Consider the following 21,561-nt stretch of genomic DNA (forward strand, 5'->3'; position numbering starts at 1 on the left):
CCCCAAACCTCCAGCATCACCGTGACATCATCAGCTGTGCAATTAACAGACTAATGACACACGTACGGTAACGCATTTTAGTATTTAGCCACTTTTTTGCTAACATTTCCTTTAAATTTGATATCATTACTTACAAAATTCATTTCATGTTTTTGAAATACGATATTGAAGTTTTCAGTATTGGATACTAGCATTGCTGTTCTACTTCAATTAAAGGTGCTGTTGCCATTCACTTACTATGTAGGCTAATGCATATTTATTTTTGTTACAGTAATTACAGCTTACTTCCTATAAAAACTGATCATTTAAAGAACATATTTAAATATGTTAGAAATGTGTTCCTGTAGGTATTGTTACAGATTCTTCAAAATAGAGGACAAAGATGCTTTTATCCCCGGAATTTGGAGATGTAGAGGCAGATTTTGTTTCTACATGCACATACAAAGACTAGAATAAAATTATATGTACAATGTTGCTCCACTTCTGTTTGCCTTGGGCAAGGTTCTGTATGGAGTCCCAGCTGTGGTTCATTGCCTTCAATTGTATTTTGACTGTACATTTTCCTGCCTTTGCCCTCTGTGGTCCAGTGGAGAGCTGTTCTTGTGTTATTCACCTCTGATGGAGTGTTCAATCCATCTGCATCTTCCTCTAATTATATAGGTGTCCATGTTCTCTTGCTTGCATCTGGCGAGAAGCTTCCAATGGTTTGTGGCTAGAAAATGTGAAGGATTTTTCTCAGTGTACTTGTGTGGGATGCTGACATTTTTCGAATGTCATATGCCATCATTCTAAACCATACTAAAAGTATGGACATAACATAGCTCTGGTAAACCCTTAGTTTGGTGTTGATACTGTACGGAGATGACCTCCACACATTGTTTAGTATGCTGAAGGCATTTCTGGTTTTATTCAGTCTGCTCTTGATGACACCGCTTGTTCCTCCATCATGTCTGATACTACTGCCTATGTAGGTAAACTCTTAGTCATAAGTCCTGTCCAACCACCTTAATAGCTGAGAGATTTGAGAGGTTACTGTAAGTGACATGACTTCAGATTTCTTTCCAATTATTTTTAATCCCACTTGTTGTGCACAGATGTAAAGGTGGGATGTCTGTTCCTGCATAAGCCTGTCTGTGAAAAAGAGCAAAACAAGGTTGTCAGCATAGTCATGGTCCTCCAAAGTAGAGAATAACGTCTATCTGATTCCTTACGTTTGATCTTGTGTTGTGCTTCACATCACCAAGTGAATGATCAGGATAAAGAGCAATGTTGACTTTATGCATCATTGTCTCTCCAATCCAGACTTGTAAGCTGTGCCTACTTTATAGGTAAAGTTGTCATAAAAACTCTTAAGAACTATCAGCCATATGCTCTCAGTATGAGCCAAAGGCTGTCGCAGTGCATACTATCAAAGGTTATCTCAAAATTAATAAAAGTGACGTATAGGTATCTCTACTATTTGGTGGACTGTTCTATGATGTTGCATAGAGTAACAATCTGGTCAACACACCCTTTATCTTTGTAGAACCCAGCCTGTATTTTTCTCATCTGCTTACCCAGAGCCTCAGAAATGCTTTGCAGTTTTTAAATTTGATATCGATTATCCTAACATTGAGATCAAAATTATTAATTTTGATGATAAATTTTAAAAGCTTGACATTGGACAAAAAATACTTGATATCAAACTTTAAAATGTAGATATCAAATATAAAACATTTTAAAAGTAAGATCAATTTCCTGAAATGTGATATCAAATTTTAAGGCCTTAATATCAATTTTCTGAAATCATCATCAGTTTATAAGTGTGATATGAAACCAAACATATAAAGTCACTGTTAATTGAAATTCGTGCCGTCAATGTTTTAAAGAACCACCACATAGATTATTCTTTTCCACAGCAGGTTAAAGTGTTGTACTTGTTTTGCTAATTATGTAAATTGCAAAGGTTATGCTAGATATCAAATTTCAAAATACCAACATCACAATTCAAAATGTTGACAATTTTTAAAAAGTTGATATAAAATTGTAAAATGCCAATATCAAAAAAAAAGAAAAATTAATATCTGTCATTGTCAGAATTCTAAATGTACAATATCTTATTCTCTCTCACCTGGACAAAGCAGGCAGTACTATGAGGATTATGTTTTTTGATTTCTCTAGGGCTTTCCAGTGACCCCGTTAAGGGGTAAACTCAGATACACAGGTGGCTAGCCTATGGTGTCCAGGATAAAGGACTATTTGTCGGGCAGACCGCACTTTGTGGGGCTCAAGAGCTATGTTTCTATAACAGATGTGAGAAACACTGGAGCATCGCAAGGAACAGTCCTGTCTCCTTTTCTCTTCACTCTGTACACCTTTGACTATAAATATAACACCAGGTCATGTCACTGGCAGAAAATCTGAGATGATCCTGCACTTACTGTGTGCATTGATAAGTGGTTGAGACAGAGTATAGGAGTCAGGTACAAAACTTTATTTCTTGGTGGAAAGAGAATTTTCCACACCTTAATATCAGCAAAACCAAGGAACTGGTTATAGGTTTTCGCTGGACCAAAGAGTATCTATGTCACTATTCAGGGAGTGGATGAAGAGGTGGTGCACTAATACAAGTACTTTGGGTTCACATTAATAACAGGTTGGACTGGTCTTGGAACAACAACAAAATCATTTATATAGCACATTTTCATACAAATGATATAGTTCAAAGTGCTTTACAAGATGAAGAAAGAAAATATAAAAATTAGGCAATACTAATTAACAAAAAATAAAGTAAGGTCCGATGGTGAGATAAAACAAAAAAATCCAGAGGGCAGGAGAAAAACAAAATCTGCAGGGGTTCCATGGCCATGAGACCACCCAGCCATCACTAGACATTCTACCTAACAAATGATCTGAATCAGTCATCGTTGTCAGGCTTCACATGGAAGAATTAGACGATGATGGTCATGTGGACCTCTAGCCTTCAATCCATCAAAGTAGGAACAGCATGGTGCTTTGATCAGGTGGTGGTGGTGCAGATCACCGCCACAGAAAATCGAAAAGAAAATAGAGAAAGTAGGGGTTTTGGAGCCAAAAAAAAAAAGTATAATAAAATACATATACAGAATATCAGTGTTACACTAAAATAAAGCAATAAAGCCACGTTAAACAGTTTTTAACAGTTTTTTTAAAGTGCTCCACCATATCAGCCTGGCGAATTTCTATACAGTAGGTAAGCTATTCCAGATTTTAGGTGCATAACAACAGAAGACTGCCTCGTCACTTCTTTAAAGTTTAGGTCTTGGAATTATAAGCAGACACTCATTAGAAGATCTAAGGTTACGATTTGGAATGCAAGGTGAGAGGCATTCCAAGATATTTGATGGAGCGAGATTATTTAAGGCTTTGTAAACCATAAACAGCATTTTAAAGTCAATTGTAAATGACATGGGTAACCAATGTAGTGACATCAAAACTGGAGAAATGTGCTGGGATTTTCTTTTCCAAGTTAAGATTCTGGCAGCTGCATTCTGCACTAGTTGCAATCAAATGATGTCTTTTTTTGGGTAGTCCTCAGAGGAGTGCGTTACAGTAATCTAGTCAACTAAAAACAAAAGCGTGAGCTAATTTTTCAGCATCTTGCAAAGTTATAAAGGGTCTAATTACACAGAAAGGGCATAGCAGGCCCTTTTTCCTTAGAAGACTGTGTTGCTTTAATTTGGTAAATGACATCATTCACATCTTCTATTACTCTGTGATGGCCAGTGCAATCTTCTAGTCTGTAGTGTTTTGGGATGGTAACATCAATTCAAGAGAGGCCCACTGAATTAACAAGCTAATTAAAAGGGCAGGGTTAGTTATGGGATGCACTCTGGACACCTGGATGTAGTAGTCAAGGAGAGGACTAAACACTGCCAAGTCAGTATGCAACCTTGGGGTGAGGATTGATGAGCAGCTATATGTGAATTTCCCCTTAGATAATTTATTAATCCCATCTATCTATCTTTTTCTGACCACATTTCTTCTGTTTCACACTGTACAACAACCACAAAATCAGACCTTATCTGACGGAATATGCTGCAGAACTTCTGGTCCAGGCTTTGGTCTTGTCGCGTCTGAACAACTGCAACTCACTTCTGGTAGGAGCACCTGCTTGTGCAATCAAGCTGCTGCAGAAGGTCCAGAACGCAGCGGCCCGTCTTGTATTTAACCAGCTGAGATGGGTACATGTCATTCCTCTCTTCAATTTGCTATATTGCCTTTCTGTAGCAGCATGCACAAAGTTCAAATCCCTGATGCTGGCCTACAGAGTAGTGAATGGGTCAGCACCTGAGTATACAGAGATACTGGTGAAACACTCAGGTCTGCCAGTGATCAGTGTCTGGTGATGCCACCTCTGCATGGCATTCCTTGTTGGTGGAACAAGCTACCCATTTCCATCCGCATTGCCGACTCCCTCTGTGTATTTAAGAAGCAATTGAAAACCCATCTGTTCTGTGAATATCTGTTTAATTGAAAAGAGAACAAAAATGTTGATTTTTGTTATGTTATGGTTAATTGCTTTATCGATTGTAAACTTATTAGTTATTACATCTTTTCATTTGTAGTAACCAACTTCTATTACCTCTCCTACTCATGAGCTCAAGCGCGTGCAGAAGGAACTTATAGTCCAGCTCAGGGTGGCGAAGGAGCAGTACAGGAGAAAGCTGGAGCAGAAGTTGCAGAAAAACAGCATGAAGGAAGTTTGGGATGGGATGAAGATCACTGGCTGCAGCTCGAAGCAGGGTGCCACCATCAAGAGACGTGAAGAGAGCAAACCAAATGAACAACTTCTTTGACCACCCTAACCCACTCTCACTCTCACCTCGGAGTACTGCACCCTCCACACATCCTTCTGCTGATACCAGCATAGGAGAGACATCCCCTCCCACAATTACAGCAGTGCAGGTGAGCAGAGAGCTGAGGAGACTTCGTGCCAAAGCAAAGCAGCGGGTCCAGATGGAGTATCGCCACGATTGCTGAATGTCTGTGCGCTGGAGCTGGGGAGTCCTCTACAGAGCATCTTCAACCTGAGCTTGGAACAGGGGAGAGTCCTGAGGCTTTGGAAAGCATCTTGTATCACCCCAGTCCCAAAGGTATCACGTCCTAGTGAGCTGAACAACTTCCGGCCTGTCGCTCTGACATCACATGTGATGTAGACCATGGAGCAGCTGCTGCTTTACCACCTGAGGCCACAGGTATGCCATGCCCTCGATCCTCTGTAGTTCGCATACCAGGAGAAGGTGGGAGCGGAGGATGCAATCATCTACATGCTACACCGATCCCTCTCCCACTTGGACAGAGGCAGTGGTGCTGTAAGAATTATGTTTCTAGACTTCTCTAGCGCCTTCAACACAATCCAACCTCTGCTCCTTAGGGACAAGCTGACAGATGGGAGTAGATTCATACCTAGTGGCATGGATATTGGACTATCTTACAAACAGATCTCAGTATGTGTGTCTCGGGAACTGCAGGTCTGACATTGTGGTCAGCAACAGGAGCGCCACAGGGGACTATTTTCTCCGGTCCTGTTCAGCCTATATACATCGGACTTCCAATACAACTCGGAGTCCTGCCACGTGCAAAAGTTTGCTGACGACACTGCTATCGTGGGCAGGAGGAGGAGTATAGGAACCTCATCAAGGACTTTGTTAAATGGTGCAACTCAAACCACCTACACCTGAACACCAGCAAAACCAAGGAGCTGGTGGTGGATTTTAGGATGCCCAGGCCCCTCCTGGACCCTGTGATTATCAGAGGTGACTGTGTGCAGAGGATACAGACCTATAAATACCTGGGAGTACAGCTGGATGATAAATTGGACTGAACTGCCTATACTGATTCTCTGTGCGAGAGAGGACAGAGCCGACTATACTTCCTTAGAAGACTGGCGTCCTTCAACATCTGCAATAAGATGCTGCAGATGTTCTATCAGACGGTTGTGGCGAGCGCCCTCTTCTACGCGGTGGTGTGCTGGGGAGGCAGCATTAAGAAGAAAGACGCCTCATGCCTGAATAAACTGGTGAGGAATGCAGGCTCTATTGTTGGCATGGAGCTGGACAGCTTGACATCCATGGCAGAGCGACGGGCACTCAGCAGGCTCCTATCAATTATGGAGAATCCACTAAACAGTGTCATCTCCAGACAGAGGTGCAGCTTCAGCGACAGACTGCTGTCACTGTCCTGCTCCACTGACAGACTCAGGAGATCATTCCTCCCCCAAACTACGCGATTCTTCAATTCCACCCGGGGGGGTAAACGTTAACATTATTCAAAGTTATTGTCGGTTTTTACCTGCATTTTTATTACTCTTTAATATTGTTTTTTGTATCAGTATGCTGCTGCTGGAGTATGTGAATTTCCCCTTGGGATTAATAAAGTATCCATCTATCTACTACACTTGCTGAACAAACAGTTGCTTGATTGTGTTTACCTCTTTTGTAAGTTGCTTTGGATAAAAGCATCTGCCAAGCAAATAAATGCAAATGTAAATGTAAATTTATGCTTACATAACTGTTTTTTTCCCTTCCTTTTATTTCCAGAGAAGTGACTTTTTTGTAGTTTGTTCGCTGACTTGCCTAAAGCAGCTGTAGAAGGACACTGTTGTGTGGGCTGTGTGCGTGTTCTGTTCAGAGTCTGACTCGCTTGTATTGGGAATCTGAGTAGGCAGTCAGATAAGTGAAAGAGGAAAACATACAAAACATACAAGTTCAAGTGACTGCTTTCAAGGTAAAAATGAAACCGCAAACTAAATTTGTAGTTTAAAGTTACTCTGAACATTACCCCATTTTAAAACTGATGAGTTTGAGCAGTGCTTTTCAGTGGGAAATTTTGAAAGTTGAAAACCTTGTGCAGTGCAATCTGTTCGAGATATATCAACAATAATTGAACAGTCTCTAAAAATGCCTTTGAAGAATAAATGCGCCACATTTCAATAAAACTGGTCCACAAAGGAAAAAGTTGTTTCATGCTGACAAACAGACATTGGTTATCGTAATTGGTGCTTTGCACATTATATGTGAACACACCTAAAAAAACAATTACCAGAAAAGAGTGGCCATGCGTTGAACTTAGAAGAAACAACAAAACTTTAGTGACCATGACCAGCAGTCTAATATAATTTGCAGCAAAATAAAACTCCAAAAATTCTAAAACCTTTTAAACCCATCTACCTGCTGTCTCCATCAACAGAAATCTACCCCTATGTTGATTTTGATAAGCACCATATAACAGGCTATTAATGCCGTAAATAAATGACTATTTGTATTCCTCATCACCCTTAATTGTTGCTCTCTTGGATGACTTGCCTTCAACAGTTCACGTAACATTTAGATATCCTGATGACTGCAGGCTTTCACAGTAATACCAATTAATCATTCTGTCTGGCATGTAGCATTCCTTCGAAGGTGTGCCCATGCATTTGTCATGACATCAGTGGAAAACAAAAGTCATTCATTTTCAGTTATGAAATCCCTTATTGTGTCATTTTCTGGGTGAAAAGAACAAGCTGATATGGTAATGCATTTATCACCTGCTGAATTCCATATGGGATGACAGGTTGTATCAACACCAGGACTCAGCCTTGATTGGCCCCAAGAACTTTTTAAAAGGAAGAGCCTGTTAAAAATTTGAATGAAAACATACAAAGAATGGAATCTTAGTCAAATGTTGGTTCTGTCTAGAAGTAGAGGAAACAGTATTAGAAGCAGCAATGGATACAAGTGAAAAAATAATGATTGGGTAATTCATATGAGACACTTTAACAGATTTTGAGGATATTTAATAAAATTTTCTTTAATAATAGCTTAAATTGTTACAGTGGTTAGCAATACTGTCTTACAGCCCCAGAGTCCTGGGTTCAGATCCTTATCCAATCCCCAACTATTTGGAGTTAGCAGTTTCCTCCCGTGTGTTTCAGCGGGTTTTTCTCCTAGTAGTCCTTTTAGATCTCAAAGGTTAGCTCAATTAGGTTACATTAATTAGTGGGTTTAAGTTGGCCCCAAGTATACAGGAGTGTATTCAACAAAGGACTGACAACCTTTCTCCTGGATTCAAATCAAAGGCATAGATGACACCTTTTGTAGTGCACAATTTGCTAGGGACAAATTTCTGAAAATTCAGTCTCGTACAAAGAGTGCCATATTTTCAAATTTACAAAAAATCATGCACCACACATCTGCAACCATGATGTTCCGGATTCTGTGTGGCAACTAGGATTGATTTTCACAGCTATCTAATTCATAATCTTTACATTAGATGAACAATATTCTGGCACACTTTCTCTAGTACAGGAACCCTTATGGGTTTATGGATGTGGTGAGAGGACATGCAGGTGATGGGTGTAACAGAACAAGATGTAGAGGACAGAAAGATACAGAAGAAGATGATCCGCTGTGGCAACCCCCAACGGGAAATGACCTACTTCCCCATTCCACCACCAGGTTACCTTTTCCTCCTTCCTCTGTCCAGATGTCACGCCATGCACCCTTCTTGCTGTCACCCTTCCTACATCTGCTGTAGTTTCCCAACTGTCTGTTCATTTTTCACAACCACCCAGTGCCTGTATCACCTTTTCCCTAAACCTTTTCCCTTGCAGTCTTCCTTTTTCAACTTCCACCATCTGATCCTTGGCTCTGCCCTCACTCTCTTCCTCTTCTTGATCTCCAACGTCATCCCACAGACCACCATCCTATGCTGCTTAGCTACACTTTCCACTGCCACCACTGCGGTCTTCAATCTCCTTCAGATTGACTCTTCTGCATAGGATTTAATCTACCTGTGTGCATCTTCCTCCACTCTTGTATGTAATCCTATGTTCCTCCCTCTTCTTAAAATACGTATTCACCACAGCCATGTCTATCCTTTTGGCAAAATCCACTATCCTCTGACCTTCTTCATTCCTCTCCTTGACACCATACCTACCCATCACCTCCTCATCTCCTCTGTTTCCTTTCACCAACATGCCCATTGAAATCTGCTCCAATCACCATTTTCTGTCCCTTGGGTACACTGTTCATCACTTCAACTCACTCCAAAAAAGCTTCTCTCATCCATCGCACACCCAACTTTTGGGGCATATGCACTAAAAACATTCATCATCCCACCACCAATTTCCAGCTTCATAATCATTACTCTGACACTTTTCACCTCCAGAACACTCTTGACATACTGTTCCTTCAGAATAACCCCTACTCCATTTCTCCTCCTATCCACACCATAATATAACAGTTTGAATCCACCTCCGATCCATCTGGTCTTACTCCCCTTCCATTTCGTCTCTTGCGCACACACAATATATCAACCTTCCTTCTCTCCATCATATCGCTACCTCTCTCCCCTTACCAGTCATACTGTCGACATTTAAAATTCCTATCCTCGGTTCCACTTTTTACCCTCTTCCTCTCCTCCTGCCACTGGACAGGTCTCCCCCGCCCCCTTCTCCTTCGGCCAACAGTAGCCCAATTTCCGCCAGCACCCAGTTGGCTAACAGTACTGGTGGCAGTAGTTGTTAACCCGGGGCTCGACCGATCCAGTATGGAAATTTGTATTGTTCGCATATTGATTTGGCAAAATTTTACACCAGATGCCCTTTCTGACGTAACCCGCCCCATTTATCCGGGCTTGGGACCAGCACAAAGAAACACACTGGCTTGTGCATCCCCTGTGGCTGGGTTAAACTGTTTTTTTTAAGTTTGAAAGTAATTAAACAGAAGAATGAATATGTTCCAAATGATGAAACTTTAGCCAAAAGTTTTACAGTGAGCATCAACACCGCTACAGTAAATGAGGCACCGGCTTCTGCTATTCTTTGTGATGCTAGTCAGAAGTACGTGGCTTCCATCAGCAAATTGCATGTCACTATATGATACGAGCAGTCCATTTAAGATATTAATATCTTAAGTGATAGCATTCTACATAGTTAATTGTATACTCAATATTACCAAAGTAAGGTTTCCTTGTTCATCTAACAATGGAGTACTAAAGGGACCCGCAGTTACACACACTGAAAACACCAGCTTATGTGTAGAAAAGGGTAAAAAGTTTTTAGATATAAAGAAGAGCACTTGGTATGCTTAACTAGGAACTCGAAAGCTCAGGAGCAGACATAAGTACATAATTAAATCCAAAGTCAGTGTTAATCAGTGCAGAATGTTTAATAAAATGGAAACCGGTCTTAAAAACAATTTAATACAAAATAAAAAATAGAAACAATTTAAACTCTTGTGGTGAAGAAGGGATGTTTGTATCTATTAAAATGTGCCGTGCAAACGAGGTAAGGGTGGTGGCACACAAGCAAAGATTTCTTTTCATAGCGAGAACAATGACTAGATAGTGATAAAAATCTGTATTGTTCTTGTTGGCAGATGGCAGACTATTGAACTTCTGTTTTTGGTTACATAATTATACTTTTTGCTAACTACCAAAACTGTTCTTTTGGAATTTCCTCCTTTTCAAAGCTGTAGGTGGCCAGTGCATGTGCATAGCTAAGAATCCCATTTGGTCAAATTAGTTCATATAGTGTAGAGCCAGCCCTTGGAGTCTACAGTATGCTGGCAGAGTCCGGCTCATCAGTCCACCTCTGTGACCATTCATGTCATGAACTCCCTTACGCGGCAAATTTAGACTTGCTAGTAACCGAACACAAATATCCTTGTGTTGTGAGATTAAAACAAGAGTACCAATAGAAAAAGGTATAGGGAGAAAATGTTGACTCTACACAATGAGGGGGTATGGAATTCAAACATAGAATTATGGATATATAAAGCAACAACATTAACCATTGTGTCATTGTTCTGTCTGGATAAATGAAGCCACATACTTCTGCAGTCAAACGATACGGCCAGAAGCAAACACAGGGAGAACAATTAAACACTATTAAGAAAAATCCTTCCTGGGAAACAAATCAGAATTCAAGTACTTGGGTATAACACTGCAGATTACTAGAAACAACCAAATTATCAATTACTTAGATTTTTACCAAATCCAGTATCCAGTCCAAACAAGACATTGACATGATTTCATAACTTGCATAAAGTTCACATACTCCAAAAGTACTAAATTAAATTTCTTTCATTTGGGACAGACCTGAAAACATAACAATGAGAGTAGATGATTTTGCATGTTACAGATGAAACGGAGAAAGAAAAAAAAAGTAACTCTATATAAAACTCTTTCCAAAACAATGAGCCCATTTTCTTTAAATTTAAAGCCTCCACATTTTTACTGTCTTTTAAAATTTGTGGCTTCAGATCTTATTGCTAAGAATCACAGGTCACTTTGAACACAGTGCTTATTCAAAACACCCATACTGTTCCACTTTTGAATTTGTATTGATCAACCGGTCTGGTGAGTTGCTTGAAAAACCACGTTTTAGTTTCCTTCTCTGGTTAAATATTTGCAGAATGTTTAACGACTGGACCCCCTTTCGGCACAGCACGTCAGAAAAAGAGTTAAGGTGGCACTTCAGCTTCATCAAGTATCATTGTAAACATGCAGCCGAGTGTTCCTTACACTTTGTAAATAATTTTGAAACTGTGAGGATGCTGTCATTTTAAAACAACGTAAGCACGGGCAGGATTACCATACGGATTTAAAAAAAGGAAATATACACGTTCCTGTCCTTAACTCTGGCATGTGAAAAACAATGCAATCACAGCTTACTTGCTGAATCATAGCCTGCCACATAATTAAATTGAGTACCATTGTCTGATATCATCGATTCCACAGAGTTTTCTAATGCTTTCTAAGCATTACTAATTTATGTTATAAACTGTGTGACAAAGAGTCAAACATGGACCTCAATTGGAAGACTTTTCCATAGTGCAGGACAGGAAGATGCCCTTGTGGCTAGCACACCGGTAGTGACAATTTTGCCTGTGGCACAAGCCTACAACAAACAGAGGGTAGTGATGGATGGTGGATGGTTAATCACTCTGGCTACATAAATATGGACGTCAGACAGTTGGGGACACCACCAGCTGAGTGCTCCTTTAGGTTGATATGTGTCTAGTGTGAACAAGTGTACTGGAGGGGAGCTGTGCCTTTAAGGTAGACATTAGGTTCAGGATTGCAGAGACATTTAGGACCCTGATGGGAGGAAGCTGGCCTAAGGAGTTGCCATAGCCATTTTTTTTTAACTGAAAGTAATCTAAAGGGCTGGAGGCGTTTACTGGCTTAAGCTTAAAATACAAAACTGGCAAGATCTTATCATGGGAAGACATTTATAATGTAAGAATGGATGAGCAAGTGGAGACAAAAAAAATTACCACCCTGGTTGATAAATGCTTTAAGTACTCATACATATAAGATGGTGACAAGACCATTAGCTAGAGTTAGGACCATTGTGTCTACACTATTTTTGTACCTATTAGCCTCCAAAAAGCTGTACCATTTTGTTATTTATTTTTGTAATTAGGTCAGTTTCATTTTAAACATTTTGTCTTCTTTGGTTTTATTATGAGTTCAAGATTAGCATAACTATCACTTACTGATAATTTATAATACATTTTTGAATTTGAAGGACAGATACTAATACATTACAATGGCAGACTTCATTCATTGGTCCTCTAAACAAAGCAAGGCTGCAGTTTCTCTCATATCTTTTTCAACACCATTATTGGATTGCTACATATTGTGGTAATCTGTCTAACAGTCATTACCACTTCTATTTAAAAAGTCCTATGAACTGGGTAAAGGAAACTTTTCAAAATTCATTAAAAGCACATACCTGTGTAAGTCATTAAGAGCAGGGTGCGCTTTCACGGTCATTTTAACTTTGTCATCTGCAGGTTGATGCAGCAGAACACCGGTGAGGGGTCGGGTGCGCATTGATGCAGCAGAACACCGGTGAGGGGTCGGGTGCGCCTCCAGGTCAGGCCTGCTGGAGGACGCTGTGCGTACCCCGTCATAAAAGGCGGGCGTCTCTTCAGTCCTGCCGTTGGCAAAGAGAGGTGAGAAACGTTTTTAGTTAAAAATGTGCATGCATTAGGGCGAGGAGGGAAATCCCAAAGAAATGAAGGTTACTTTTGTAGTGCGTATCGGCTCTTCTACGGGAGAGGGCCATGATGCGCTCCAGTTTGTGCTCGTCCTCGCTCGCGCACACACGAGGCCACTAGCCCTATTTATTATTTGCCTTGCAAAGGTTGAGAGGATACTTCTGTACAGAAGCATCATCAGAGCTCAGTTACCGTACGCAGGACCAGTATGGGGATACACTTCCAATGTACTCATCCGTCAGATTCAGTGCCTCCAAAACAAAGCTCTAAGAATGGCACTCAATGCACCATGGTATGTAACCAACGACTTGATTCATCAAGACACCAAATCCCTGTCGATTCAACAGTCCATTCAGAAGAGTTCTATCAAACTATTTACCCAACTAGAAACTCACCCAAACAAAACTCGTCAAGGGATTCTCCAATATGACAAATGTCAATACAAGAAACACAAAAGACCAAAGGCGATGCTGGATGACTAAACACCTAAAACATCTGCAACAGGAACTCGCACAACCCCCTAACCAAAACAGCCAAAACTGATTGTTATGAGACAAGTTAACATGAATCTCACAGATTAAAAAAACGCAGAGATGAAGGAGTGTGTGAGGCATTGCCTCACTCCTCCATGAGAGAAGAAAGATTCCAGTCCAGGTTGAGAGGAGCACCTGCGCAGAAATCAACTGCGTCAATCGCGATTGGGTAAAGGGAGCAACGTGTCACGGGATTGGGTGAAGATTTGTGCCCTGACTATAAGAGGCACTTCTAGCCTCGTAAGGGGGTCTTTAGACTTGGTGTTGTGGTTGGTGTAGCTTGTTTCAGCTAGTTTACAAAACAGTGGGTTGTGCCTTATTTTTGTAAATATATTTATATATCTATCCCCATCCCCTAGTTTAGCTTTATTTTGGTGGAGGTATTTATATAGATTTTGGGTTTTGGTGCACTTTGTTTTTGTTATTTTATGTACACTTTTTTTTCCCCCTTGTAAATATTTTTCCATTCTTTTGGACTTTATTTGTGTAGCTTCTTCCTGAATTCCTGTTCTTCATTTAGGAAGACTACCATTTTTTTTTGTGTACTGTATATACATTTTTGTCTGTTTTTTTTATTTTTGGGACTGTAAACTTCACTGATATATATTGCTCACTATTTTTGATTGGGACATTTTTTGTTGTTTTGTTGCACCTGTAAATAAACCCACTCTTGTTTGGAAATACCATCTTTTTGTGTCTGTGTCTCCATGTCTGACCTCTCACAAATCTGATCCCGGTTGGTCCCGCACTACAAGACTCCCACTGTACGGTCTGGTGCCAGCCTTGCCACTACGTGGGGTGACACAGATATCTGTTATAGAAAGAACAGGGAGGTAGAAATGAAAATATCTGAGGCTCCTTTAGAATACTCCATGTAAACTGCCAGCCTCCATCTTATCTGGCTACTAAATCATTGATCTCAATCTCTGCTTATGTTTAAGATTGTTTTGACATTTGTTCCAAAGTAAAGAAATGTTAAGTAAATGGCCTGTAGGGGGCATTTTTGTGAGATTTTCCAAACCTTGGTTTAAATAGGTGTTTTGTTAAATCTATATATATAAAATTCTTTTTGCATTTGAAACGGAAATTACGTATGAGCGTTTGAAATGGAAATTATGTATGACCACAGAGGAACAGGAGAAACATTCTTAATAAACCTGATTCTTGTCGAGAGTGTGAATGGTGACATAGCTCTGGCTGTAGCGTCATCGGGAATCGCTTCAACATTATTAGATGGAGGCCATACAGCACATTCGGCATTGCAATTACCATTAAACCTCACTCACAACGAAAATCCAATTTGCAACATATGCAAGGGCTCTGGAAAGGCAAAAGTCTTGCAACATTCAAAGATAATAGTTTGGGATGAGTGCACCATGGCCCATAAAAGAGCTTATGAAGCCTTGAACCGAAAAATGCAAGATCTCAGAGATCCTAGCAAAATAATGGGAGGTACTGTCATTTTACTCGCAGGAGATTTTAGTCAAACATTACCAGTTATTCCACGAGGGACACCAGCGGATGAACTCAACGCGTGTTTAAAATCCATGCTTCTCCCACGGTCAGTTATATGTCGCGTGTTCTCGGGTAGGTACACCAAAAAATGTATACATTTAAGCATGTAATGGGCAAACAAAAAATGAGGTATACCCGAAGGCACTGCAGTAGTACTTAATCTAACTTTACTTCTTAAATGTTAATGTTTTACTGTTTAATAATTTATATGCTTCTTATATGTTGTTCAAAATCTTTTATCAAAATATTTTACTGTTTAATAATTTATATTTATATGCAATGTACTTCTTATATATTACTTCATATTCTCATATGATAATGATGTTAATAATGTTGTTTATATTGATTTCTATGTTATTGTAAATGCTCTTTATTTGTTGAAAAATAAAATTGGCAATTAACAAACTTATTTTATAAATACTAAATTTTATTTTTTTCCCTTGCCCTCAGTGAGCGAAGCCACTGGGTAATCAGCTAGTAATAAATAAAATGAAGGAGTGTCTAAAGAAACAAAAAAAAGGTAAAAAATAATAAACATACTAGCCATCTGTGGCGTTACTAATAGATATATTGTAGAAACTTAGTCTGTCAGACAGGATTTCTAATATGCATAGCACAAACAGACTTCAAACTCACAGCAGCATCTCGCCGCTCTTCCTCCTAACATTTTAACCTTTTTTTCAGCACTCCTGCAAGCTTCAAGTTCAGAGGCTTTCTGGGCAGAAGGGACTTTAAAGTCCTGACCAGAAACCACATCCAATGAGCCTCTGTGTTTTACTTCTAGGACCAGGAATAAGCTAGGAAAGTGTCAGCACTCTATGCATAGGTACTACGTGTCTCTACACCCCTAGATATTTTATTTTATTTTTTTAGGGCTAGGGCTAAGCAGCCTTCAAGTAACCTGTGATTCTTTCATTATACTTCTTTCAACATATAACTTCCTGTCATCCCGGTTTTCTTTAACAAATGTTTATATGCTATGACTGTGACAGCCAGGTCCTTTTACTTTTCACTGACATTATTGGGTATGGCTATTCTTTTCCAGTTTACAACTAACCTTCAGGTGTGTCTCTGGGCAATCATGTCCTTTTAGGAAGTTTCCATCATGTATATATATCATCACATCATGATATTTGTGTGACAACCAAGGTCATGTATTATCTCTGAATAGCTTCACATAAATAATGAAACTAAGGAATGATTAGAAACGTAGAACAGTCTAGATGAGAACAGGCCATTCAGCTCAACAAAGCTTTTTAGTCCAATCCATTTAATTCTTCAAAATTTAACATCAAATCTTGTTTTGAAGGTCCTTAAAGCCCTAATGTCTACCATGGCACTTGATATCTTATTCTATGTATTTTTTTTTATCTGTGTAAAAAAAAAAAAACAACTTCCTAATGTTTATGCGCAATTTACCCTTAACAAATTTCCAACTTTGTTCTTTTGCTTGAACTCAAAAGGTTCAGCTCTTTTATTCATAATTAAATTAGGGCGGAGTGGTGGCTCTGAGGCTAAGGATCTGTGCTGGTATCCTGAAGGTTGCTGGTTCGAATCCCCGTCACTGCCAAAAGAGATCCTACTCTGCTGGGCCCTTGAGCAAGACCCTTAACCTGTATCTGCTCCAGGGGTGCTGTACAATGGCTGACCCTGCGCTCTAACCCCAAGGGGTATGCAAAAACTAACAAATTACTAATAAGAGAAATCGTATAAGACAAAAAAAAAAAAAATCCCCTGTAGCCCTGGAATGAGCTTTGTCACTCTTCTCTGGACCTTTTCTAGTGCTGCTATGTCCTTTTTGTAGCCTGGAGACCAAAACTGCGTATTTTATCTTCATCTGTTTTTTTTTTAACTTAAACATTTTACAATCTTTTTACAACATCTTTGATGAAATTATTCAATGTTTGCATTTATTCGATGCTGTCATATACATTTCTAGTTTATATAGTGTAGCTACTGAGCATGAATCAGTTTGGTAATCTACTAGAACAGAGATTTTTATGTTTAGTCCTGGGATTCCACCATGGCTGTAGTAATGGAGTGGATGTAGTGGAGTAATTTCTCTTAACTTTACCTATAAAAATGAAGGAAAGACTCTCTCCTTCTCTCTATCACTCCCTCTCTAGTAAAAAGTTTGCTTGATTAAAAATTAAAAGTTCATGATTAAAGCACTCTCTTGAATACATTCTTATATTCCCACTTTACGAAAATTTTCCTGATCAATTGACCTCTGTTAGTTATAAGGTTTTTCTTACAAACCAGAGTGCACATTGATATCTCAATAAAATAAAATAAAATAATAGTGGGAGATAAAGCTTTTTTGTTACCTGGCCCAAAACCTGTGAAATGATCTACCTGTTAATGTAAGATATGCCACTTCAGTCTCCGTTGTTAAATCCAGGCTGAAGGCTAACTATTTTAGTCGGCATACCCTGACTAGTTGCTGATTAATATAGATATGCATTTATGTTTATTAGTCACTAGCCATGCCCCGCGGCTTCACCCGCGTATTAGTGAAACAGGACAGTGAGGAGGGCCCCACCCAGCTCTCTACTCCTTGACGTCACTCTTCCCCCTCCCCTCAGCCCGCAGCTTCTGTCTCGGATTAGCACGAATATATCGTTCCTGCAAGCAAACTATGATTCTTAACACAATGAGAGAGGTCACAAAATCAATCGGAATGTTCAAGCAAATTATAGAAAAAGTAGTTTTTTTTAAGTAGCTCTCTCATTTGCTAACTAAGCAGAGTTAAGGTTATGCCCCAAGGCAGACGCATGAGTGAGGAAGGCCCCACAGCCCGACAAGTCTCTCTCGGATTCAAGCTAATAAATCGGTACTGCAAGTGAACTATGATACTTAGCATGATGAGAAAGTCACAAAATCAATGGAATGTTCAAGCAAATCATAGAAATAAAAGATCTAAATCCGTTAAGTAGTTCTCTCGGTTGCTAAATAAGTGGAGTTAAGGTTACGTCCCAAGGCAGATGCATGAGTGAGGAGGGCCCAGCTCCCTTCCCCGCAGCCCGACAAGTCTCTCTCGGATTTGCGCTAATAAATCGGTACTGCAAGTGAACTATGACATTTACCATGATGAGACAGTCACAAAATCAATGGAATGTTCAAGCAAATTATAGAAATAAAAGATCTAAATCCGTTAAGTAGTTCTCTCGGTTGCTAAATAAGCGGAGTTAAGGTTATGTCCCAAGGCAGATGCATGAGTGAGGAGGGCCCAGCTCCCTTCCCCGCAGCCCGACAAGTCTCTCTCGGATTTGCGCTAATAAATCGGTACTGCAAGTGAACTATGACATTTACCATGATGAGACAGTCACAAAATCAATGAAATATTCAAGCAAATTATAGAAAAAGTCCAATCTAAATCTGTTAAGTAGTTCTCTCATGAAAAGCGTACAGACATACAAACGGGTCTAAAAAACTACAAGAAATTTTGTGCTTGAACCACTAAATTTTTAAAACCGTTTCTTAGCGAGCACCTATGGGCCAAAGGTAACCTACATTCCAAATTTCAAGTCCCAAGTCCTCATGGTTCAGGAGATTTTGTGATGAGTGAGTCAGTGGTATTTGGCTTATATATATACATGTAGATTTATACATCAATATAAGTAAACAAAAATATTTATAAACCATTACTAACCCTGCTCTATTCTGCTTGTCTTCTTGGTTTCTTGGTGTGGCACTTGGTCTGCTGCCAGGCTGCTCTCCTCGCCCTGGAAAAGTCATCTTGGATTAATCAGATGTAAAAATTCAGTCATCAGATTTGACGTCGACAATAAAATATCCAGGTGGGGGCAGGTGGCTATCTGGTGGAGGTCTCCCGGACTCTCACTGTGTGTTTCTCTCTGTTGTCCAGTGGCTATAGATCATCAATTAATTAATGGACAGTGTGACCTGTAGTTGACACCCCAAATCTTAAACACAACCACACTACACAAGTCCCAGGTTCAAACAAAACAGGTTTATTAACCAAAGTACCTTACAACAAGGTTCTTACACGTTGGGTCTCCAAGAAATATTCTCTTCTCCTTTCTCTTTCTTATTCCTCCATTCCTCCCAGGTGAGTGTTGTCCAATTCCTCTCCTAACTCCAATTTACCTGGATGAGGTTAAGCAGCTTTCTTTATCTTAGCCCTGGTAGTACTTCCAGTGCTAGGGCATAGCCCGATTGAAGCATTCCTGGATTGAGTGGAAGTCCAACGAGAGTAAGTATCACAAACCCTCACAGCAAACCAAGGTCCCAACAAGACTGCCCCAAGGCACTACAGTTCCAAACATGTCTTGTGGGTGTCCATACAGGTAGCTCCTCCCAGGGATTCTACCACCTAACATATCAGGGGAGCATGAAGCCCTGGCTTGTTGTCTTCCCTGGTCCTTTTATCACACTGGCCTCCTGTCCAGGTAAGGAACCTTGCCCCATCCCACCCAGGATGCCTGCCCAGGAGAGCCATCCTTTACAAAAGTTATTGTTAGTTTCCATTTATTTTAAACAGTTTCTACATAGATTTCTGTGTGTTTTAATAAATATGTATTTTTATATGTACTAATTCCATCTTTTGTATTTAGCATAATCTGTACTTGTATTTTACCAGAGAATTTGTTCACAGCACTTTGCGACTGCAGTCTGTGAAGAGTGCTATACAAAGTAAGTATTGTATTATTTTGGTTTCTGGTCTGCATATTTGGCCAACTGTGAGTGAATGCAGGTGATTGTGTGTGTGGGTGCATGATATATTTGAATCCCATCTAGGGTGGGTTTCTAAATGGTACTCATTTCTGCTAGGACAGACTCCATCCTCTAACAACCCTGTCATGGACACAAATGGGCATTAGCAACTGTGGAACTAAGCCACTCTGATGCTTCATGTTATGTAGTTCATATATAGCTTTCCTGACACTTTCATTTTTTTTGCTTTGTGTCCTCCCCCATCATAACCTATTGTCTATGGGGGAGAAGCGAAAGCTTTAGATTCGTCAAAAATTTTCATCTTCAGTTTTCAACGGATCTTGACATTTTAGGGTCCCCTGATACCGGAAACACTGATACCTCGATAATGGGTGTGTGTCTGTTTTTGTGTCTGTGTGTCACATTTTCTTGAGGACAGTACAGAACTAAAATGGCTGGACAGAAAACTACAAAACTTAATCCTGTTATGAGATTATGCTGTGCTGATTAGTTTTTGAGTCAAATCATGCAAAAGAAACAGGCACTCTAGAGGAACCATCAAAAAATGTAATTCTGCAATTAATTATGAATTTTTCTAATCAATTTCTACCTTAAGGACCTATTTTATGATCAGAAAGATTAGCATCAGGGTGGTAAATACTTACTAATAATTCAGGTAACTTGGTTCTTAGGGCGCAAAGCCTACTGACTCTCACTTCTGAAAATTTTCTGTGTCTATTTTCAGCTTTTTTGGTGCAATATGAACATACTCTCTGTTATACCTGAAATTATATACTTGCATTAATCAGTTGTTAATCCCACATATACTGTATGTCATCTTAATTATGTATCGTTGAAATGAACAAGTGAAATTAATTTTTAATGGCACAAACTCTCTAGAGACACCATTTTATTAGTAGTTTATGTGCTGGCAATGATAAATCAGGAACAAATTATGAAAGAGAGTAAGAGCAAAAGAGAACATTCTAAACAGGATCTAAGAAAAGAAGAACAAAACCTTGAATAGCTAACAGGTTGTAAACATTTATGATCCATTTTTTCAGTTTATCAAATGCAGTTTTGATATGGGACCTTACATATTGAAGAACGTAAAATTTTATTGTATGCAAAATTCACCTGCTTGCTAAAGCATAAGTGATCACTCAAAAACTTTACAGATTATATACAGATACAATGTGCCAGGGGCCAATCTTAGATCCTGCTGCCTTGTATTGTTAAAAAAAAGCCTGTGGCCAGCATTGTCTACTCTTATTTTGTATATTTTTAGTGAGAATCTTCTCTCCATGAGAATATTACACAATGTGTGTGTGTGTGTCCATCTGTATTTCTAAGGTCCAATCTGCAAACATTACAGTGTTTTTTGTTTTGGTAAATGTTTTTATTGTGTCATCATTTTCATAATGAAGAACAGAAGAACATACAATCAGGAGCAGAGACGAATGTTAACAATTATTTAAAATAAAATAAATATATATAACCTTTCATTTTTGTGTTTCTAATATTAATCAATAGCTGGGAAATTTTTGTTTCAGAGAGAGATGTCTCTTTGGAAGAATATAACTTGTTAATACTTCTTTTGATCTTAATTCATATGTAACTATATATTTTTTTGTAAACTAAGTGTGAAAATTTTAGGCTTTATAGTTTTTATTCCATATCAAACCAGACTACTATTACTATATTTAAAAATAATTAATTAAAAGCATTTGTCTTATGTAAGAAAAGTTAAAAGACACTCACCCGCATAATAAACTATCTAGTATTCAGCAAACTGCAATATTAGGGACGGGGGATTGAAGAAA

The sequence above is a fragment of the Erpetoichthys calabaricus genome, chromosome 12, assembly GCF_900747795.2.
Source record: "Erpetoichthys calabaricus chromosome 12, fErpCal1.3, whole genome shotgun sequence".
NCBI lineage: Eukaryota > Metazoa > Chordata > Cladistia > Polypteriformes > Polypteridae > Erpetoichthys > Erpetoichthys calabaricus.